We start from the raw sequence: 25272 nt of genomic DNA, 5'->3' as shown, positions 1-25272 counted from the left end.
CTGTAGGTCCTGGTGAGAATTGAGATTTTATTCTAAGTGTGTTGGATAGTGATCTGAGGACCTTGAACTGGAGGAAGACTCTGCATAACTTAAGTTTGTTGCAGTTGTAGAGGAATAAGAGTGGAATCTAGGGACACGTAAGGAGACTCTTGAAGTTTTCCAAGTGAGAGCTGATATTGGCCTACAGCAGAGCTGGTACTGGAGGGGTTTGTGAAAACTGGCTGGACTTTGAATATATTTTAAAGATATAGATCATTTATATTTATTAATGGGTTATTTTTGCTATATTGATAAAGAAGGAAATCAAAGATGGTGCCCAGGATTTTATCCATGCTGGCATTAATTAATTAGTTGGGGAATACTGGGTTTGGGTAGGATTATTCTCTGTGTGGAGAGCAATAGTTGTCTTTTGTGCACTCTGTATTTGGAATGCTGACTACACATCCCGTGATGAGGTCAAGCAGGCAAGAGATAATATGTCTGCCTCAGGGGAAAGATTCAGACTAAAGGGAAAACAAAAAATCAAGAACAAAGGGGAATGGCATTTAAAGGCACTGAAATTGATGGATCACATTGTAGATGTATACTAAGACTTGAGGACTTGAACTTGGCCCTATATGTTTTAGTGCACTACAGTTATACATAATAGTGGGGTTCATTTTGACATATTCGGAAATGCATGTAATGTCGTTTTCTATATCACAGTCCTCAGTACTACCCCCTTCCCTACATCCTTTCCTCCCCTGATCCCCTTCCTCTACTCTTTTGGTCCTCCTTCTATTTATTTGTTTATTTTTAATTGATGCATTATAGTTATATATAAAATTGAAATGCATTGCTTTATATTTATATATACATTGAGTATAATATGGTTAACTTCATTCCCCAGATCTTCCCTTTTCCTCCTCTCTTCCCTCCCACTTGGTCCCCTGTGTCTACTTTACTGGTATCCCATCTATTTTCTTCAGATTTCCGTTTTTAGTTCCTTTTTTTCTCTCTAGTTTCCACATGTGAGAGAAAACATCTGATCCTTAACTCTTTGTTGGTCTTATTTCACTTAGCATGATGCTTTCCATTCTATCCCTTTACCAGCAAATGGCATAATTTCACTCCTTATAGTTGAGTAGAATTCCACCGTGTGTATATATACCATATTTTCTTTATGGAAGAGGAGGAGGAGGCAGCACTTAGACCTATTGATAGGCACCTAGGCTGATTCCATAACTTGGCTATTGTGGATTGTGTTACTATAAACATTGATATGCATGTATAAGTACAGTATGATAATTTTAGTTCTTTTGGATAAGTACCAAGGAGCGGAATAGCTGGATCATATGGCGTTTCCATTCGTAGCTTTTTGAGGAATCTCCATATTGCTTTCCAAAGTGGTTGTACTAATTTTGAAGGCCCACCAATAATGTATAAGTTTACCTTTTCCCTACATCCTCACCAGCAATTAATGCTATTTGTGTTCTTGATGATTACCATTCTAACTGGGTTGAGATGAAATTTCGGTGTAATTTTTTTTTTTCCTGTGGTACTGGGGATTGAACACAAGAATGTCCTACCACTAAGGTACATTCCCAGTCCTTTGTTTTTTTAATTTTGAGACAGGATCTCATTAAATTGCCCAGGCTGTCCTGGACTTGTGATCCTCAACCCTCAACCACTCAAATTGCCTACATGATTAGGCACGTGCCAGTGCCCCTGGCTCAGTGTAGTTTTGATTTGCATTCCTCTGATTGCTAGGGATATTGAACATTTTTTTAATATATTTGTTGGATGTTTGTGTTTCTTCTTTTGATTAGTGTATCTTTAGATCTTTTGCTCATTTATCCAGTGGATTTTTAGGCTAATATTTTGAAGTTGGAAAGAGGAGGATCCAGAAAAAATAAGAAGGAATGAATAGGATGAAATTCTCAGGAGTATTTATACCTTCCAGAAGCCAAATGAGGAAAGCCTGTCAGGAGGTGTCAATATGGTGATGGGGATGATTAAGTCTATCAAATATTGAAAAATTCAAGAAAGTTAGTACGAGAGATTAATCACTAGCTTTGGCCACATGGAACTCATTGGTGATCTTGGGACCAGAATGATTTCAGTGGATTTATGGGGAAGAAAGCCTGAAAAAAAAACAGCCTAGGAAAGAAATAACAAGTAGAAAGTTGTTTTTGATTGTTTCTAAGAAAGGTTACTAGCTGAGTGGGAAGAGCCAGGGGCAACAGCTAGAGGATTGCAGGAACAGGCCCCCTTGATCAATAGCATGCACTTGAAGTGGGATCAGTGGGCATGCTAATGTGTCTTCCAGCCACACAGTTTTGCTGGAATGTATGTGGGGGGTGTTGGAGAGCTGGTATTGGTCAGTGTGGGGAGGTGTGTTTTTTCCCATTTTTTTAAATCAGCACATTATAGCCGTACATATTGATGGGATTTGTTGTTACATATTCATACATGCACACAATATAACAATATAATTTGATCAAAATCACTCCCCAGCCCTTCCCCGCTCCCTCCCCACCTCCCACCACTTGGTCCCTTTCTTCTGTGGATTTCCCTTTGATTTTTATGAGGTATACCCCTGCCTTTCTTTTCCTTTTTCCTCTCTAGCTTCCACAAATGAAAGAAAACAAAGGATCCTTGACTTTCTGAGTTTGACTTATCTTGCTTAACATGATGATCTCCAGTTCCATCCATTTTCCTGCAAATGACATAATTTCAGTCTTCTTTGGGGCCCAGTAACATTTCATTGTGTATATATACCAAATTTTCTTTATCCATTCATCTGTTGATGGACATCTAGGCTGGTTCCATAGTTTGGCTGTTGTAAATTGTGCTGCTATAAACATGGGTATGCATGTATCACTGTTGGAGGTGTTTTTTAAATCTATTTATTTTAAAGGATTCGGACATGGGAAAGCAAGAGTGTTTGGCTTTGATTATAATGATGGCCTCTTGAATCTAAGTTGACTGAGGAAGAAAACAAGGATGTGAGACAGTGGAAAGGTTGTTGATCCAAGTCCTTAGGAGGGTGAAAGTAGTTGAACATATTGAAGAAATAATAAGGAAAAGAAAGGAGATTTAATCAGAGCGAGAAACATGAAATTGAGATTTTGGGAGTACTTAGTTACTGGTGATGAACAAAATCTGGGATGTTCTATCAAGTGGGTGGCTGATGGAGTGTTGGTTTTGCACCCACATATACACGTGCCATCGTCATATATAACTTCTGTATTTTTTTTGGTACTGGGGATTGAACTCAGGGGCACTCGACCACTGAGCCACATCCCCAGCCCTATTCTGTATTTTATCTAGAGTCAGGTCTCACCGTGTTGCTTAGCACCTTGCTTTTGCTGAGACTGGCTTTGAACTCATGATCCTCCTGCCTCAGCCTCCCGAACTGATAACTTCTGTTATCAGAAGGATAACTTCTGCTTTTTGAAAAACTGAACTTTAATGAGTCATAGTACATGCTATAGAATGAACCCATTTTGAATAGTGTTCTAAGTTTTGATAAATGTATGTATTTGTTTTTATTAAATGCATATAGATGTGTACCTGAAATCTCAATTCAAGTAGACACAGAATACCTCAAAAAGTTCCCTAGTATTTGGGTCAGTTCTCACCTGACTCCCAAGTCCAGCAAACCATTGATCTTTCCTTTATAATAGATTAGTTTACATTGTTGAGATCTTACTTAAATGTTATCACTTCATACGTGTTCACTTTTGTTTACTCAGCGTATTTTCAGAATTTACCTAGGTTGTTTTGTGTAGCAGTAATGCAACCTTTTTATTGCTGAGTAGATTATAATTTTGTAAGGCATTCACCTATCAGTGAAGTATTTCCCAATGTTGGCTACCAGAAGCAAAGCAGTTAGGAACATTTGGGAGCAAGATTTTGCGTGAACATATGTTTCTTTTTTCTTAGGTAGGTATGTAAGAGTGAAATTGCTGAGTTGTGTGGTAAATATGTGTTGAATTCATGAAGAAATTGCCAAATCGTTTTGTATTGTGTAGCATTTTGTGTGACTGCCAGCAATGTATGAGCATTCTAGTTGTTTCACATCCTTGTCAGCATTTTCCAAATTTTAGCCTTTTAGTAGTTTATAGCATTTTTAATTCATATCTTCAATGACTATAATGTTGAGAATTTTTAAATATACTTATTAGCCATTCACATAATTTTTTTACTTCATTTTATTTACTTTTTTATGTGGTGCTGAGGATTCACAAGTGCTAGGCAAGCTCCCTACTGCTGATCCACAACCCGAGTCCCACACACATATTTTTATGTGAACTCTTTCTTCACACTTTCTGCCAATTAAAAATATGGCTTCTTTTTCTTCTCCTTATTTTTGATGTGTAACCATTCATTATATATTCTGAATACTGTACTTTGTTAGATAAATGTACTATTATTATGGACTCTAAGACTGTGACATACCTTTTTATTAATTTTGTTCATTGAGTCTTTAAAAGAAACAAAAATCTTCCCAAATTTTGATAACACCACACTTATCAAATTTTTTCTTGTGTTGTGACTCATGTTCCTTGTCCCTTATTGAGCATACCTTTGCTTTTTCCAAAATTGAATACTTTCTCCTAATTTTTCTTCTAATATCTTAATACTTCTAGCTTTTATATTAAGATTAATAGTCCATTTCAAATCAAATTTTATTGTGTTATGAATTCATTGTTGAGGTTTAACTTTTTCGTGTGTAGTATCCAATTTTTTGTACCTTCTATAATCCTACTGATTTTCTCTCTACAGAGTCTTATCAATTACTCAGACAGGGGACTTGAAATCTCCAACTCTCCAACTCCAGTTTGTTTTCCTGTGTATTTCTGGTAAATTTTGCTTAATATGTTTTGAGACTCTGAAGGTATATAAACATGTAAACTTACCCACTTTATCCCTGATGCTACTTTTTGTTCTAGGTCAGTATTAGAATTCAGCTTTGTTATAATTAGTGTTTGACTTGTGTATGTCTTTTTTTTAACCTAGTTGTATCTGTATTAAGAATGATTTTCTTGAAATTCAGACATCATTTGGCTATTGCTTCCTTTTAAATCCAGTCTAATGATCTGTGTGTTCTGATCAGAGGGTACATCATTAGAATCGAGTGCAATTATTAAATTAATTTAAGACCACTTCACTTGGGCTTAAGCATACTATCTGAATATTTGTGCCCTATTTTTCCCATTTGATCTTTGTTCATTTGTTCCTGTCTCTTGACTTGTTTGGAGTTAGTGAATACATCTTAGCATTTTACTTTTACTTACACTATTGACATATAAGCTGTAACACGTATTTTTATGTGTTTGTTCTAAAGCTTTATGCGTCTTTAACTTATCAAAGGCAATTTTCAAATAATCTTAACCCTATAGCAATAGATGCTCTCTTATTTTTTTTTATATTGAAAAAATCTTAATTTTATGTGTTAAAATTATAACACACACTTCTAGTTCTTGCTTTAATGAGGGAATTACTTTTCAAAAACCTAATAATGAGAAAATGTATTTATAATTTTTGGCACTCTCTGTTCCTTTCTGTAGATTTGAATTCTACCTAATATCTTTCTTTTTTTTTAACTTGAAAAACTCTTTTAACATTTTTTTTGCATTGATGGTTTTCTTCCTCTTATTTGAAAAAGTCTATTTCACCTTAATTTGAAAAAACAAATTTCTAAATATGAAATTCTATGTTTAACTATCTTTTTTCTTTCCGTATTTAAGTTTGTCATTCCATTGTCCTCTGACTTTCAGAGTTTCCACTGAAATGTCACATATAATTCTTATCGCTGTTGCTGTATGTAATATTTTATCCTCTTGGTGCTTTTAAAAGTGTATTTTTATCACTGATGTATGCTGTCTGATTATGGTGTCTACAGATGTGGGTTGCTTAGCATTTATTCCGTCACTGGTATATTCAGCTTCTTAGAATTATTGGCTATATAGTTTTTAACAAATTCAGAAAAAAATGCAACCCTTGACTCTTCAAATGTTTTACCTGTCTCTCCTCTCTATCAAGGATGCTAATTGCAAATGTGCTAGAGCATTTCATGTTATTCTACAAGTCACAAAGTGTCTGTGAATTTTTTTACATTTATTTATTTATTCAATTTATTTTATTGTGTATATTTGAGATTTTCAACATATTATGATATATATGTATAAAAGTTACTATACTGAAACAAAGGAAATGACTAACATCTTATATAGTTGCTTTTTTATATCAAAATCTGATAAATACATTTATTTAACAAAAATCCCCAATACAATATAATTTAATTAAAATGATCCTTGGGTTGCAATTAGATCTTTAGTCTTATTTATTCTACTTTGTGTCCTTTGACCTATAACATGTTAGTTTTTAACTGCTTTTTTTGGTCTCTGCTTTATTTTGATATTATTCTATCATTATATTATAAAGTTCTATGATGTTATGTTCTTTGATGTCCTTTGATGTCTCAACTGTTGTTAATACTATCCATGGATATTTTTCATCCCTTTCAGTTGTCATGTACTGTATCTTTATAAGTTTTAAAAAATATTATCCTTATCTCTTCTCATATTTATGCTTTTATTTGGATATTTGAGTCTCTTGAGCATATTATTGCAAATGCTTTATATACCTTTTCTACTATCTGTGTGAAAGTTGATACTTCTTTTTCTTTGTCCAGTTTCCTGCTCTGAGAATTTTAGCAATTTTTGACTGGAAGTTGAACAGTATGAACTTTGTGTTTTTGAATATTGGATTGTGTTGGTTTTCTTCAAAGAATGTTGCACGTTGTTCTGGAAGGTGTTTGCTTGAATTACAAAGCTCACTTTTAATCTTCTTACGGGGATAGTTGGCAAAACATTTACTCCCATCTACAAAATATGTCAATTTTCTGGTTTTTCCACTGGCTGCTCTTCATGTTCAGCAAGGAATTCGTGGTGCAACTGGTCAAACCTTGGGTTTGGCCCAGTACTTTGCTAACTCTTCACTCTGGTAATGTTTATTTTATAGCAAATCAATTTCCTTGCCATTTGAGATTTCATCCCATGTATGTATGGTTTGTGAACATCCAAGAACTCCTGGTAGATTTCTGTAACTTCCTTTCTTCATCAGGGTCTGCAAAGTTTCTTTAGTTAAAAGTCTGAGGCCATTATAGAGTTCACCTCATGTATTTCCCTTCTCTCAAGGGTGGTAGACTTTGTTACCTTTTGTGCAATGACTGTATGAATTGTTTCAGGTTTTTCATTTAATTTTCTAGATTTAGTGAGACAGGTAAATGAGTTCAGCTTTCATTACTCTATCACAGCTTAAATGAAATGGTTTAATCATATGTTACTTTTTGTCACTTGTAACATACCATAGTAATCTTTCCTTTCTAATGAATGCAAATGCATATTCTTTTGAATACTTTCATAGCATTTCATTGTGTGCCTTTTTAATGGACATTAAGTGCTGGTTCATTTGTTAATATTATGATAAAGTTGCAAAAATAGTTATAGTGAATACATTTTTGCATTAATATTATTTGATGACTTTTCTAAAAATACACTAAAATTTCTGGATCAAAGGTGATTCACCTGGTACATTTGAGGGATGCGACTAAGCATGACTCAGGGAATATGCTAGATAACCCTCATATTACCTACATCGGATATGGCTAACAGTGTATTTTTTAATTTAACACTGAAATTTTTATATTTGCATTTTTATAAGTACTAACAAATTTCTACTGGCTTGTAAACCAATAAAACGTGCCTTCCTATTTTTGTAAACTTTGAGAGTGTTGTTTTATTATTTGAATTTCTAAAATTTTTGTTATTTTTTCAAACCAACCTCTTTATAGTTTTGGACTTGGACAATATGTTTAGGAAGAACTTTCATGGGTTCATCATTATGCAAAAAATGGTTTCATCTGTTAAACTTTACTGTGTTCACACAGATTTTGAAACTGTATCTTGAATATGAAAATGATTGGGTATCTTTACAGTATGTATCTAAAATTATCTATGTTTATACTTTGCCAATAGTGAACACCTGAATTGTTCCAAATTTTTGTAGGCTTGCTAATCTAAGAAGAGTAGTAACTACAATGAATTTAGAAAGCTTTATAAAAGGATAGTGTTATCTTGATTTTTTTTCAATTGCATGAGTATGAGTAGCATCATACTATGATTGTATAACATATTAATCATTTAATATCCTTTTTTGAGAAAATATTAATTATGAATTGCTTCTATGGGGTAATCTTGGATGATATAATTTTCTGTGCTTACCTTAAGCATATGTATTGGATATATCTTTCAAATTACAAGAACAGGGAAAAGATGACCGTATATCCAGTAATGAGTGATAAATATGCTAAAATTTAGGTTAAATCAAAATTGTTTATTTTCTATTAGATTCCAGTTTTTAAACTTATACCAGTTTAAACCAACACCAGGTTAAATTTTCATTTTTGTTTCTATTGTGATCTAGATTTGTATGAGATATTCCTATTAGAATATAAACATTATGTTATGTCTTGCTTTGAGGAAGTGATGCTTTTATTTGAATTTAGATTTGAGCAGTTAAAAGCTAGTAGAGATATCTTTTATTGTTAATTATAATACTCTTATTATACATGAAATGTCTGTTAACTTTTGTTTCTAATAAGAATAATATTCTTCATAGAGCCTTGGCTTAGGAGATGTTTTCATATATGAACTAGAGGTGTACCCAATCTTGGAATTGTGTGAACTCTGATATTTAATCATTAAAACATATTTAATAATTGCTCATCTTACATCATACTGAATTCTGGGATCCTTCTGTGTCTACTGATCTAGTTTTTACAATGATATTAGAAGCTCCTCAAGAGAGTGGAATATGGGAAATAGCATATCATAGTTTTTAAGTGCAAAAGGGAGGAGTATATTTCAATTTTAACTTGAAATTCCATCATAAAATATGGTAGTTATCAACACACTAGCTATCATTTTTTTTCCATTTCTGATTACTTAAGGTGTCCACTGTTTCTCTAAACTTTGCAGAAAGTGGTTCAATAGTTTGCATGTTAATTATTCCCTTGTCCATATATAAATAAATATGCAATGGAAAATGCTAATTAAAGCAAGTCTGGTTATTCAAACAATGCATTATTCAAGAAAATTCTCTAATATTTAATGTTAATTTTATTTCTTAAATGTCAACAAGCTCTATGACCTTTTGTTATTAAAATTAATAAGTGGTTAATTAGAAACATAAGTAAGCATAAGGGTATTATGATCTAATATCATTGTTTATAAAGACACTCTGGTAGTGTTAGTGGATCCTATAAGTGTATCAAATACTTTTTATTTTACCGAATCTGATGGTAGTGTTCTTCAAATTGCCTGAGGGCAAAAATTCTTCAAACAAATGCACTTATAACAGTAGTTTTTGTTTTTTCCTGTAGTGTTCATTAAGGCTAAACTTACTTCTGTTCTAAAAAAATTCCTCTAAAAGGAAATGTAGCAAAATAATTTATGCCCAGTGAACAGGGGTAGATCTCTTAAGGTCTAGAGTAATTTTAATGAACTGTCAATTTTATTTTGATTCATTACACTGTTTATAAATATTTGCACATTCTTTGGAAATGCATGCATGCAACTATTCTAGAGTATTTTATATTATCATGCAATGCATTAGTGTCTGTCTTTGAAAACTATTTTCAGGTTAATTTGGAGAGAGTCAAGTTTTAATTAAATAAATGTATTAGGAATAGTGAAGAAAGATTGAAAAGGAGGGGGATAAAAATGTAACAACCTGGTAGACCTTGCTGATTTTGTGTTAAAGCAGTTGTATTTGAGTTTTAAATTTAACAACATTCTTTATAGTGTGACCTAATAAAGATACGTTCTTCACTGACTGCTTTCCTTCTAATTTGCTAAATAATGCAGTTCTAATTTGCTAAAATAATATCCAGTGAAATGCATGAAAAATACTGTTGTTTAATTTTAGAATAACTCAGAAGTTTTCATCAGCATGCTGACACGTGATATGCTCTTTTTTTATAGGTGCTAGCATGATGAACATTGAAAACAATTTTTTTAGTGAGATGCTTACTAGCATTAAAACAATTTCATTCACACCATCCTTTGCAAATCAAAATTATTTTGTTTTAATAGAAGTAAAGTTTCATGTTGCTAATCACACTATCTTAAATATTATTTTCTTTCCTCTTAATTAGATCATACGATTATGGCTTAAGTTTGAATTATTTCAGAAAGAGAAATGACAAGATTGTTTATTTTAATGTCAGGATTGTTTTCTTACACTACAATGTAGAGATCTAATTCCAGTTACCTTGAGGTTAGAAAATGTAGAGGAGGAGAAAAATATTTCCTTTTGATCTTTTAGGTTTTCTACTAGGGTTCTATTTAAAAGAGTGGGGGAGGGAAAGAGAAAGGAGAGAAATATTAGCAAGAGAAAGTCATACAAATTTAGGTGTAATATTTATATGATATGAGAATCTTCAATTTTATTTAATATAAGACTTATGTGACATGAGAGCCTTCATGCAGAAAAATAGACCCAAACAAATGGTGAAAATCGAGCATTTTTATACTTGCTTTGATAAAGAATTTAAAGTTGTGGAAAATAGGACAAAAAGGCATAGAATAAGTGTAGCAGTCTGGAAACTTAGCAAGGCCTAGTCATGGGAATTCATTTGGATTCCTCTTGGTGTTCCTCCATCTTTTGCAATAAGTAGACTCCTTTCTTCTGGGTACAAGAGGGTCTTATCACCCTGCTTTAGGTAAAAAGGTAAGAAAATCCTTCCATCACCTGACATTTCTCAAATTCTTTCTACTAAAAAATATTCGATATGCCACAGTATCACGTGTTGGGATATCATGTTCTGAACGCCATCATTCCCACATCTGAAACTTTTTCCAAGAAGTTTTACAGTTCAGCATTGAGTCCACAGGTTTCTCTGAATCTCATTGAACTAGTCTCAGTTCTGGGAATGGCTCCATCAATTAGACAGCTGTGTCTTATCTTAGGTGGCAGTGGTTCAGGTGGGAATGGGTGAGCACCATAGTCTTTACATGGTGTGAGCAGTCAGACATGTAGTGCAAGGTGTATATATTCAGATGTTACAACTATGTAGAGGAAAAATAAAGATTAATGCTTACAGAAAAATATAAATTCTGGTTTCGAGACTGGAGAAAAGTCAATTAAGATTTCTAGATGCTGGGCTGGAAGCATTTTTAGGTGGTGAGGGAAGATGGTAATGGCCATCTGATGGATTTCTCTTGTTTGGGGTTTGCATGTATTTGGCGATGCGGTTGGATGCTTCGGTTAAACTTTCTGAGTGGTTCACACAGCAACAGAGATGAAGGTTGTCTCTAAATGATCTGTTGTGATTAATTTGAAGTTTGTATTAAATCCTCTATTTATTCTGTAGGACTTCAGCCAAAGGGTTGTTTTAGTTTTTGATCATTCCAAGTCAGGAGAGACAGAAATCAAGCACAGTAGTTTGGAGAATTGTAGCCAAATATTGGAATATTTGGATATACCAGAATTCAGAATCCAGTCCAGTTTATAGGTCGATATCAAACTGTAAGGATGATGAATAAGACTAGAATTTAATACTCATAAAGATATGCTATAATTTTCCATTCAAACACAATTTTTCTCTCTATAGTTGTCCCCATTTTTTTGGGGGGGATAGGAAATTGAACTCAGGGGCACTCGAACACTGAGCCACATCCCCAGCCCCTTTTTGTATTTTATTTAGAGACAGGGTCTCACTGAGTTGCTTAGAGCCTTGCTTTTGCTGAGGCTGACTTTGAACTCGTAATCCTCCTGTCTCAGCCTCCCGAGTCGCAGGGATTACAAGTGTGTATCACTGTGCCTGGCGGTCATCCCCATTTTTATTAATTATGTTTGTACTAAAACTAATTTTTTTTGTGAAATAAGTCTACTGTCATTAAACTTGACCTGATTCTTTAGCTAAAAGCAGCAAAACGTTAGCCACATAGTCCCTTTTTTGACTTGCTTTGATAGATTGTTTCATAATCTCAGAATGTTGGATGTTTAAAGCCTCAGAGTCTAGGAAGCCACGCCAAGGAACTTGCCATTAGACTTCATCTGAAATACCTATAAATTTCAATGATTTCTTCTCTTCTCAACATTTATAATATATTTTCTTGTTTCTCAGACTTCCAGGAAGTTACCTTTCTTCTTTTCTATAAAACCAGGGATCTCATAAGGCAAGTGTCAGGTTGCTTTTTGCTTTTGTTTTTGTTTTGCTTTTTTCCAAGAGGGCTTTGTAAACACTGGCTCCGTGAAATTAGCTTAGTGCTGTAAATGGGACATTGTAGTGAAAGCCTTGGTAATATAACCAAATTTTCCAATTACAAGAAGATGGCATTTTTACTGAAGTTATGCATATAAACAAATTGCACTGAAAATAAGAGTATTCAGAAGAGTTTCTAAATTTGGAAGGGATTAAATAAGAAAAACAAATAAATGTGTTATTTTTGTTTATAGTCATAGTTTACCAAATAGCTAAAAGTTATAATAGCTAAAAATTAAAGGGAAAGGGTTCATTATTACATTTGAAAACAAAACATTAAGGAATCAGCAATGGTCCAAAACAAAAACCATAATTATTCTTTATCAGTTCATTCCATCCCATGTAGTTAATTAGTGTTCTGCTTGATATTGAGCTAGCAGTTTCATGAGCACATTAGTGTTTTCATTAGGGTTTAGAAATTCTTACCAAGTCTAATGGCATGATCTTAAAGGCGTCAGACATCTGTACTTGTCAGTCTTGCTTGGAAATGCTTTCAGGAAAACAAGAACATAAGATGATAATTCTTTGCAATTGTAAGATATTTCAAATGGCTATGGTTAAAACTCTGGTGAGAGTTCATTATAAAATAATGCAGTTGAAAATGTGGTTATTTCCATCACATACAACATTTTAAGTCAAGAAATGTTATTATGACTGATAACATTATGTGGAATTTATCAAATTTCTAGGAATTTCATAAAATTTTTAGAACATATATTGTACATATACTCCTATAAGTATAATGTAAAACCGTTTAAAATTACTTTTTATTTGATAATGTTTCCCATGTAATTTAGCATATGCACTAACTCTAATTAGTTTATTATATCTTTTCATGAGTAGGGAGAAAAAATATTTTGAGATTTTCCAGGCCCGCTGAAAAATCCCCGAATTAGTTTGAGGTGAAAAAGATTTCATTCAGGGTTTTTTGTTTTATTTACTTTTTAAATTTTGTCAAAAATATTAAGAGGTTTGAACACTTGATTAAATGACATCAAAGATCTTAACCAAAATTACAATAAAATATTTCAAATGCATATGAAGGTGGTTATATAGTTGTGAACAAAACTTAATCCTTTTGATGTTGAGAAGACTTAGGTTTCTTTTTCTTTTTTCTTTGGTACTGGAGATTAAACCCACATCCCATCCTTGACTCGTTTTCTTAGGTAATCAGAGACTTGATAAAGTTAATAGACATAAATTATACTATGAGAAAGTATATGTCTTTCGAAATTGTGAGATGGGATGTTCATAAAATGTGCTAATCCTTAATAGGATGCTAGTTTGTGACAGATAATTCTCAACTGTGTATGCTTCATAATTTTCTCTGTAAAAGAATGTCTTCCACATTTCAGCATTCTACAGAAGACTAGTAAACTTATGACTATACAATCTCACAATAACTCATAATATAATTTTTCATGTTTATTAAACAGACTGAAGTAATGGCTTCTATATTATATAAAAAATAAGACACCAAAAGTATATAAATTTAAACTTGTGCTTTGTAATGATTGTTTTGGTAGTTTAATCTCACTTAAAAACTGTTACTTAATAATTTTAATATATTTAATATTTAAGTATGAATTTTAATATTTTAATATTTAAAATCAATATAAAATATAATCAGTATTTGTAATTAATTAATATTAATTTAAAAATACTTATCAACTAACAGCATAATTTTAAGGTTGCAAGTTACCAAAAAGATTTTGGAAACCATTTTTAGGTGGACACAGTATAACAACAAACAAGAATAGTCATAATCTTGTTTTATAACAAATGCACATTGGAAAAGCATTTAGCATAACTCAAGTAAAAGAATAAAAGGTTAATCATGTGGTTTAAATTTTTTACTACCATGTTTGATATACATCAAGCAACTTTTTTCTTTCCTTTTAGTGTGGGATGATGTTACTGTTTTAATTTTCAAATTTTCCTTACAAAGTTGGTATTTCCCTAAGATCAGTATGCATCCGTGGCATCAGCGCAGCACTGTAATTGTTATTAAGAGAGAAGATACTTGGATTGTCAGTGAGGGAGGAAACGGCTTGAGAGCTAGTGGTGATGCAACTCTGAAGCCCCATCCAGAATCTTCAACCCTTCTCCTCCACTCCGCACGCTGCAAGTGCAGAATTCCAGAGTGTTTCCCAACTCCCTCCTCTCTCCCTTCTTTTCTCCCTCTCCAATGACCAGTACTGCCCCAAACTTACGTGAAGTGTGAACAAAAAGGGATAGAAAATATTCCTTTTTTCAAGGCCTTGGTTTCATGTCTCATATTAAATCTGAAAAGATTTTTTCAGATTTGTTTCCTTAGATTTGCTTCTAGCATACTGGTTTCTGAAGAACACTGAGGAACATGTTCATGCATTCATTATTTCCGGTACTGAGTACCTCACTAGTTCTGAGGGATAAGTAGGGATTTACATTCCTTCCCATGACATACACACGGCTTAACATATCTTCCATAAAAAAAAGACCTATACTTAAAACAAGGAGCAAACAGACAGGAAGTAGAATTGGGCTGTTTTTTAGCTTCCTTCCCTTCAGACATCGAACTTCACCATGACCCTTTCTACTGCCCTGGAGACTGGGGAACACTGAGTAGAGGGTTGGAGGGAATTTTGGATAGATGGATGAATGGGTAAATGCATGGATTAAAGAACATTTTCTGCTGACTAACAGTTGAAGTCCTCAGCATGTAGTCCTGGGTCTGCCAAAGGAGGAGATTGGGCTTGAAAATAAATGATATAGAAAATTTGTGAGCTTTCTTATGGCCAGAAATGTGTGTGTGTGTGTGTGTGTGTGTGTGTGTGTGTGTGTGTGCAAATTATATGTAAGCAAATACATAAATTTATATATATATAAAACCATATATATCTGTGTTTTAGTCAAGATTTTTACTGCTGTGATCAAAAAGACCTGACAAGAACAATTAGAAGATGCAAGATTTATTTTGGAACTCATAGTTTCAAAGATCTCAGTGTATAGAAGCCAGCTCCATTCCTCAGGGCTCAAGGTAAGGCAGAACATCATAATGGAAGAGTGTGGTGGGAAAGATTGGCTCAGGTCATTGCATCAAGAAGCAGAGAGAGCTACTGTCATCCATGGCAAAATATATATCTCAAAGCACACCCCCAGGGACCTGCCTCCTCCAGCTACACTCTATTTGCCTAGTTACCACTGACCCAGTTAATTTCTACCAGAGGATTAATTAGCTGATTGGGTTAAAACTCTCATAACCCAATCATTCCACCTCTAAGTCTTCTTGCATTGTCTCATTCATGAGCTTTTGGGGGACACCATATATCTAAACCACTAGAACATGCATATATGTACACATACCTATGTATATACACACATACATTTTTATATATACACAAATATGTCTTTAGGTGTGTATGTATTTACATATGTAATCATATAATTTATAATACCCAATAGTTTACTGAACCAATTAACTCCTTAATTTTTTAGGATCTCTGGGTGACTTTGTTTAAGATGATAGTTAAATGTCAGAAATGGGACTAGATCCTGGTGCCTGGATATCAGCATAACATTTTTAGTGTTAGATGTTTCACTTACACTTTTGGACATATTTTATTTTTTAAATTATTGAATATATTTGTGATAAGCTCATAGTTATTCTCCTAGGTGGCCTCAGACATTCATACAATGTTTTTTCCCAAAGACACATGGATCATGTAAGACTAGAATTTGTCATAAAGGAGGAAGTAGGAAATTATAGTGGCTGGAACATCTTCACATTTTCACAAGTCTAAATAAAACTGTTCCTTGCTATCTCTCAAAAGGATCCACCATAGAATGTGAGGAGAAAGAAGCATCTGTGATACTGAGACATAGGAATTGTTGGCCTCGCATAGAATTTTCCAACCAGCTACAAAAGATGCTGTGAAGCTAAATCCTTCTGATCTCCATGCTTTTCTTGATCTGTATCTCAGAAACTTCTGAAAGGATTGCTAGTTCTATAACTGTTTTTGCTTTAAATTTTATTCTTATTTGTTGTTCAAAAATTATGTCTCAATGTGGTTGACCAAGTTAAACAAGATGCAGAAAAGGAGATCTTCTTTTTTATTGAAATACATCTGAAATTTTTAAAATTGTACTTATTTAGGATATCAAGTTTGACAATTTGACATAATCATGAAATTATCACCATTATCAAGTAATTAATATATCCATTGCCTCAGACTGACTCTCTTCCTTTCTTCATTTCTTTCTTCCATGTTAATATTGCTAACTATGGTCACATTGCTATACAGTGACTCTCAGATTATTCATCTTACATAACTGAGACATTGTGCTCCTTGATGAACATCTTTCCATTTCACTTGCTCCTGCCCCAGACCCCGGTAACACCCATGCTATGCTCTACTTATACAAGTTCAGTCAGTCAACAGACATGCACCCACTGCACTGTAAACACAGAGGCAAAATGGGGAGAAGATTATCTCTTTAGTTACTCATATTGGGAAAACTGGATATTCACATGCAGACCCTTATCTCATACCATATACAAAAAATAATCCAAAATTAAAGATTTAAGTGGAAAACATGAAAGTATGAAACCACTAGATAAAAACCAGAGAGAAAAATATTTTTGATAGTGGTCTGGGCAATTTTTTATGGATATTATACCAAAAACACAGTCAAGAAAAGCAAAATTCAAGGAAATGCAAGTCAAAATCCTCACTCCTGTAAGAAAGGATGATACCAAGATAAGATAATGAGTGTTGGCAAAGATGGGAAGAACAGGGAACTCTTCTACACTGATGTTGGGAATGTAACTTGGTATAATCATTATGGAAAACAGAGTGAGTTTTCTTAAAAAATTACAAAGTGAACTATATTATGATCCAGAAATCTTATTGCTAAATGATCAAAGAATATCCACACTCCCAAGTTTGAGCATGATTCACAGTAATGAAACATGAAAGCCACCTAAATGCCTGTCATCAGTTGAGTGGGTAAAAAAAATGTGAACAGGGACTGGGGATATAGCTCAGTTGGTACAGTGCTTATCTCCCAAGCACAAGGCCCTGGGTTCAATCCCCAGCACTGCAAAATAAATAAATGAATAAATAAATAAATAAAAGAAAGAAAGAAAGAAAGAAAATGTGGACAAATATTATTCAAACTTTAGAGTGAAAAGAGGAGATCTCATGATTTGCAACAATATAGAGGAAAGCAGAGAGTATTATCCTAGGTGAAATAAATCAAAGACAAATACCGCATGGTTTCACATAGACATGGAATCGAACCCATAGAAAGAAAGTAATTCATTTTTATTATACACCATTTTAGGTTGAATTTATAATTTTATAACCATAAATATCTAGTAGAGATAACATAAGCTTATTTGACTAGTAAATCCAGGTGGAAAAAATTGTACATCTGCATTATATGTAATGCTGACAACTCTGTAAATACACCTGTTTTTATTTGTCAACAATCTTAAAACTAGCTTTATTTGTCAAAGATTATTCCAGACTATGCAAATAATAATAGCTTTTAAAAATTGGGTTCGTTTCTATATGTCTGAGATATTTAGGCTTAGATAATTTATGTAAGTGCTCATTTGTCTTTAAATGAATTTGATCAGTGCTCTTTCAGGATTTTATATATGAACTTGGTAGTACCATCTATATATGACATACACGTGTAGATATGCACACACACACACATAAATACACACACACAAATGCAAACAGATTATAGCTTTTATTGTGACATTTTAACTGAGTCAGTAAAATAGAAACACAAACTTACGCTTTATATCCCTTTTATATTTTTATCTGAATGTTTGTGGCACATGCAACAAGTTGAGGCTACCTACTCAGTATGAGGGGAAAGTTTTTGCCATTATTTGTTGAGAAGGCTCCTAAGGTTTCCTTTTGCCCTGAGCTGTCCCCTTATGGAGGCAGAGAGCTATACTCCAGCTCTCCAGTGAGACATCCAGCAGCTCTCTGGTCGTCTCCAAAGCCTATCTGAGTAGATAAATATTTAGTCTAATTCAGTTAGTCTCTTCTTTTTTCCCCCAGTTGCTTTTGGGGGGTGCTGAGTCTCTAGAGAGCAGGGAGCCTAACTAACGATCAAGTACCTGAGGGGCTACAGGGGAAGGAACTTGGCAGATGCTGAGAGATATGGAGGAGGTAGGCCTCGAAGGGGGACATATTAAAAGATTCCAAGAAATTGAATAGAAGACTGAAGGTGGCTGAAGGAAGGAGAATCAGTGGAAAAGAAGAGATCTCAGAGAAGCTAGATCTGTGAAACAACCTAGATGTCCTTCAACAGAGGAATGGACAAAGAAACTGTTGTATATATACACAATGGAATGTTATTCAGCCATAAAGAATAATAATATTATGGCATTTACAGGTAAAGGATGAAAATGGAGAATATCATGCTGAGTAAAACAAGCCAGTCCCAAAAACCCAAAGGCCAAATGTTTTCCCAGATAAATGGATAATGATATATAATGGGGGTGGGGGTGGGGGATGAGAGAAGAATGGAGGAACTTTAGATTACATAGAGGGAAATGAGGGGGGGATATGAAAAATGGTGGAATGAGACAGACATCATTACCCTGTGTACATGTATGATTACACGAATGGTATGGATCTACATTGGGCACAACCATAGAAATGAAATGATGTATCCCAGTTGTGTACAATGAACAAAAATTCAAAGTGTAAACATAAAAAATAAAAAATAACAAATAAAAAAATAAAGTACTTCATGTAGAAATGAGAGAGAGAGAGAGAGAGAGAGAGAGAGGAGAGAGAAGCTAGATTGAAAAGATGTTAAGTATTCCAAAGAAGAAACAGAATTCTCAATTATCCTCAGCAAAATTTCACCACAAGAAGGGGGTGGGCAGTTGGCAGAACTTGCAGACAGCAGGAGTTGAAGAAGGAGGTTTCATTCTACTGACCAGCTCCCCTGGCGGAGCAGGATCAAGCAGAACAGAGAGGTCGTAAGAAAAACAGTTGTGTTTAGGCTCTGAGTATCAACTTCTCATTGGTCAACTTCTGACCTCAGAGATGTTAAAAATAAATCTTTTCAAAAATCTTATTATCAGGTGTCTGCTGGAACCAAGAGTAAAACTCCCCCCTTTTTCTTCAACCTACAGGACATCTACTCCAAATTACTCAAAACCAAAACCAAAAAGCCTTTTATGATAACCACAAATGAAAGAGGTAACCCAGAAAGGGTTTCAAAAGATGCTGACCTCTCAAATCCAGAGTTGCTTCCCTTCCAAAAATGGTCCACGGAAAAATAAGCTAAGACCCCACTCTTTGCCCCTCCAGAACTAAAACGATCGAGAGGATATTAACTACAGATGAGGTGCAAGCTACTTTTTTTCTCCAGTCATATTCTTGGGGCTCCCTGGTGGTCAACTGCTTGCAGATATGAACCCAGCAATATGTGTCCCCAGACAGGTGGAAAGCCACACCATACTCACAAGATAAACAGAACACCACTACTTGTTCCTGAGAGGGAAAGAATCAGGAGTGAATGGATACCTCAAGACCATGTTTAGAAGAGTCACAACTCAAGGAATTACTTCTTGCAAATATTTTTTCTCTTACTATCTGTATTTGGAGAGGAAGAGACAAAGAACAAATTTTATCTTCTTGTCTTGACCAGGCACTATAGACAAAGTCCCTTGAAATTGACATGGCAAATATTCTCACTTTCTGCCAACTTTTGCCAGTCATCCCCAAACTCAGCTAACATTTCCAAGGTCAGCAGAGTGTTCCAGAATTTGACTGTGTCTTCATGGTCAGAAGAAAATATAAAGGAGGAAAAAAAAAATCTTCTCCCTTCTGGGTTTTCAGCTGGGGCTCTATAACAAAAAGTAGATTGATAACAGAAGAGCATAGAAGTTTATTGAGTGTAAGTCTTATGTGACAAGTTAGGGAATGAAGAGCCATATAACTGGGCATTTTTATATTAGCATTGATGAAGAGTGAAAAGCTATGGGAAAATGTGATAGGACAAGATGGTATGAGCTAAGTGGAGTAACTTGGGAATTAGCAAGGCCTGTTTATTGTGGTGCCTCTTGACACCCCTCCATCTTTGGAAATAAGGAAGCTCCTTTCCTCCAGGTACAAGGAGGAAGCATCTCTCACATGAGGATTTTATAACCTACGTTAGGGGATATTCTTTCCAGTCATTTCTCAAATTTCTTCAATTAAAAATATTCAATATGCTGCCATGTCATATTTTGGGGTAGCATGTCCTCAATCCCTTCAAAGGAAATGCTATCCTTGAATATGTCAGTGAGTTAATGAGGAGTACAGGGGTGGGCTGCGGGTAAGTTTGTGTGGCTTTTCCTCAGAGAGCACCATCAAAGATTTTCTTCTAAATTGGCATCAAAGTTCAGCTTAAGATCCAGTTTCTCTTTCTTTGAATATCTTCTTATTTTGTTTTTTCTCCCTTTTTTTGTTTCTGTTCTTGTTCTTGTTCTCTTCCTTCTCCTCCTTGTTCTCTCACTTTGTAACTTCTCTTGTGCCAGGCTAGCACATATGCGGGGTAAGGGCTTGGAGTCAAGACCCAGACTCCGGGATTTGGGTGGAAGCAGGCTTGTGGCGAGCAGCCTGCAAACTCATTTATTGCAGGAACAGCTATACATTTTATAGGTTTCTTGCCCAATCGCAATGTGCCATGGGGGATCAGACCACCAGGTTCCTATTAGGGTTCCCCTGGTAACATTGAGTCAACTTGGGGCAGTTGTTTACTTTCCTAGGTGGTCAAAGTGGAACGCTCCTCCCCGCAGGTTTACACACTTGAGATGTTCACCCTGCCAGCTGAGAACTAGGATTCCTCCCAACACCCCTTCTTCTATTTTGGTGAATCTCTTTCCTTTATGGTCCATATATGTTCATCACCCAAACAACTGTGAAGTCTTCTCAGTCAATAGATATTTCTTTTTATAAAATACATTTTATTTATGAAAATGTTTCAACGTATGCAAAATTAGATAGAATAAGAAGATACCCCATATGCCCATCCATGGTTTAAACAGTCATCAACTAATTACGTTGGTTCCTTTTATTCTTTCATTTAGTAACTACCCTTTTGTTGGCTGTTTTGAAGCAAATACCCACTTTTTAAAAATTTTTAATTTTACAGACTGCATTTTGATTCATTATACACAAATGGGGTACCGCTTTTCATTTCTGTGCTTGTGCATGATATAGATTCACACCATTCATGTAATCATACATAATCATAGGGTAATACCATCTGTCTCTGTCTACTACCTTTCCTTCCCCCACCCCCTCCCACTCCATTTTCCTCTACACCATCCAAAGTTCCTCCATTCTTCTCTTGCCCCCCCCACCTCCCCCACCGATATGTATCATCATCCACTTATCAGAGAAAACATTTAGCCTTTGGTTTTTTGGGCTTGGTTTATTTCACTTAGCATGATATTCTCCAACTCCATCCATTTACCAGCAAATGCCATAATTTTATTCTTCTTTATGGCTGAGTAGTGTTCCATTGTATATATATATACCACAGTTTCTTTATCCATTCATCAATTGAAGGGCATCTAGGTTGGTTCCACAATCAAGCTATTGTGAATTGAGCAGCTATGAACATTGATGCAGCCGCATCACTGTAGTATGCTGATTTTAAGTCCTTTGGGTATAAACCGAGGAGTGGGACAGCTGGGTCAAAGGGTGGGTCCATTCCAGGTTTTTCGAGGAATCTCCATACTGTTTTCTAGAGTGGTTGTACCAATTTGCAACTCTACCAGCAATGTATAAGTGTGCCTTTTTCCCACATCTATGCCAACGCTTATTATTGCTTGTGTTCTTGAGAATAGCTATTCTCATTGGAGTTAGTGAAATCTTAGGGTGGCTTTAATTTGCATTTCTCTAATTACTAGACATGATGAGCACTTTTTCCTATATTTGTTGATCACCTGTATATCTTCTTCTGTGAAGTGTCTGCCCAGATCCTAATTTGTACAATTTTTCACGTGCATCTTAAGTGATGGGGATTCTGTTAAAAAAAAAAATCACGATTTCTTCCTCTCCCCATTAAAGTAAGAACTATTTTAGCATCGTCAAATGTACAATGGTCACATTGTTCTGTCAATTGTTTGCCTGATTGGTGTTTTTTGGATTTCAGTTTGATTAGATTATAACTGTAACAACAAACACTATCCTGTTTGCTTGGCAAATCTGTCGACAGGTATTTCTAATATATATATGCTGTGTAAGGAAGAGAAGCATGTGTGATTAGAATGTAAAGCATGGTGAAATATCCTGGACTTCAAGGCTTTTAAAATAGATTAGGAGATAAATCATATTGATGTGAAAATAATATGTAGCTCAAAGCTTACATACCTTAGAGAGTATTCTGTTTTCAAAGGATGGTGACTAGAATATAGCACTTTTTCTCCCAAGAAACAATCAATCATAGATTCAAGTTTGAGGAGACTTTAAACATGATGCAGTTGACCTTCATTTACAAATGAGAACCCAGTTCACAAAAAGATGAGGGGTTTGCTTATCTGCATGCATCTAGAGGTTCTCCTTGAAACCCTGTTCCTCACCCCTTTTCTTTTCTTTTTTTTTGTAAACTACAGACTTATTAAAGGAATTTGCTCACTTAAGAGGAAGATTCTATTTGACATCAGGATTGAACTCAAATCTGTGGCAAATCTCAGTATCAAGGCAGGAGGAAGAAAGAGGGGGTGGTTTCCATCTTGTCCTTAGATCTTCCTGTTATCAATATGAGTGTCACTCAGACTACCAGCCAGAGTGAGGAATATTATGGTCAGAGGTGACCAGAGTAATTCCACTAGGTTAATGCCTGTCTGTTGCATTGGGCAGAAAGTAACACTCACTGGTAGTAATCCTTAATGAAAGTTGAAAAGGAAATGCAGTTATGTGAAGTTTTCCATAGAGGTTGTCTGATTAGCCACCCAGAGGTAGCATTTCTGTGTTTCCTTATAATTGAGGGCAGCAGGGGGAGCACAGTTTAGTTGGAATATAAAGAGAGTATGTCAGTCTCTTAGGCATGAGTGACAGTAGATAACCTCATTCATAAGAATCTTATGTATATATCAGAATTCCAGTTAATTAATTTTGAAAGAACAATATTTAAGCAGAGTAAGTGGCCAGATGTTCTTTTTTCTTCTAGAATAATCTACAAGGATAGCAAATATTATGCAAATACCAATTTGATAAGCACATACTAAGAGCAAGGATTAGTAGATGGATGGGTTGTTCAAGGCATTTAGTGATAATAACTTGACCAGGGAAATTCCCCTGTACCTCATACTTTTTTCTTTCCTTGATTTTATCCCTTTTCCATTCTTAAATTGTCTGTTCTTCCAACAACTGTTGGGGTGATTGATTTACAGCATACATTTATATGTATATAATGCACACATGCTTCTAAGGTGTTGAATCTCCCCTGGACTCCAGAAATGGGGATGGATCTTTGTGCCTCTGGTCTGCCCAATAACACACAGACTTCCTTAGCGCAGGGATTGAATTAGGGATGGCAGCATGGCCCAGTCAGAGCAATAAGAAGGAAAACTTTTTCAAAGCAAAAAGAAACTTCACCAGGAGAACCATAGAGTTATTTTTCCTCCTCCTGTTCTACTCCTCCACTGCTACCAACAGCCCTTTTCTTCTGTTGTCCCTTTTTCTTTTTTCTGTCTCCTATTTCTTCCTCTTCTCCTTCTTCCCTTTCCCATGCGTCTTCTCTGCCTCTGCCTCTGTTTTATGTGACCTAGATTCAGATGGGGAAATTAGCCTTTCCCTTTACTTTCAACAAACAACTCGTTCATACAAACTATGTGTCAAGGTTTCCTTGAATGTTGAGGAATAGGGAGAATTTTATAATGAAGTAACATACAGCTTGAAATTTATTGTAAGAAACCTCTTACCTCCAGTAGAATATGAAATCTTTCTGGGCAACTCGATTGTCTTCTTCATTTTGAAATCACCTACACTTAGCAATTAATAATAGCTAACTAATTTATCAAATATTATCGTATGCCAACAACTGACACTTCATTGTTATTCTTTTGTTCAACCTAGATGCCCTTCAACAGATGAATGGATAAAGAAACTGTGGTATACATACATAATGGAATATTATTCAGTCACAAAGAAGAATAAAATTATGGCATTTGCAGGTAAATGGACGCAGTTGGAGAATATCATGCTAAGTGAGATAAGCCAATCCCAAAAAACCAAGGCTGATCTCACGGATAAGCAGATGATGATACATAAAGGGGGGTTGGAGGGAGGCAAGAATGGAAGAAGGATGGGGTGTATAAAGGAAAAAGAGGGATGGGGGGAGGAAAAATAACAGAATGAGACAAATATCATTACCCCATGTGCATATATGATTACACAAATGGTGCGACTCTACTTCGTGCACAACCAGAGAAACAACAGTTGTACCCCATTTGTGTACAAGGAATAAAAAGAAAAGAAAAGAAAAGAAACCTCCTTTTTTGAAATCCTTGTTGTAGTCAGCTTTGAATCTCTGTTACCATAAGACCTGACAAGAACAACATAGAGGAGGAAAACTTTATTTTGGCTCACAGTTTTAGAGATTCAGTCCATAATCTCTGGGCCAGAGTGAGACAGAAGATCATGGTAGAAGGGTGTGCAGAGGAATGCAGCTCAGGACGTGGCCATTGGGAAGCAGAGAGAACTCCGCTCCCCAGGGACAAAGCGTGAATCTCAAGGTCATGTCCTCAGGGACCTTCTTCCTCCAACCTACAGTCGCCACTCTGTGAATCCGTATCAGTGGATTAATCCATGGATCAGGTTGTAACTCATAAACTAGTCGTCTCAGCTATATAAATGAGCTCCTGGGGGGCGTCTCATATCAGACCATGATGGTTCTGCAGCTCCTTCTGAAAGGTGAGCTCCAGGCTTCTGGTTCTCTTT

This window comes from Sciurus carolinensis, chromosome 6 (genome assembly GCF_902686445.1).
Source record: "Sciurus carolinensis chromosome 6, mSciCar1.2, whole genome shotgun sequence".
Lineage (NCBI taxonomy): Eukaryota > Metazoa > Chordata > Mammalia > Rodentia > Sciuridae > Sciurus > Sciurus carolinensis.
Note: the sequence above shows the minus strand (reverse complement) of the source record.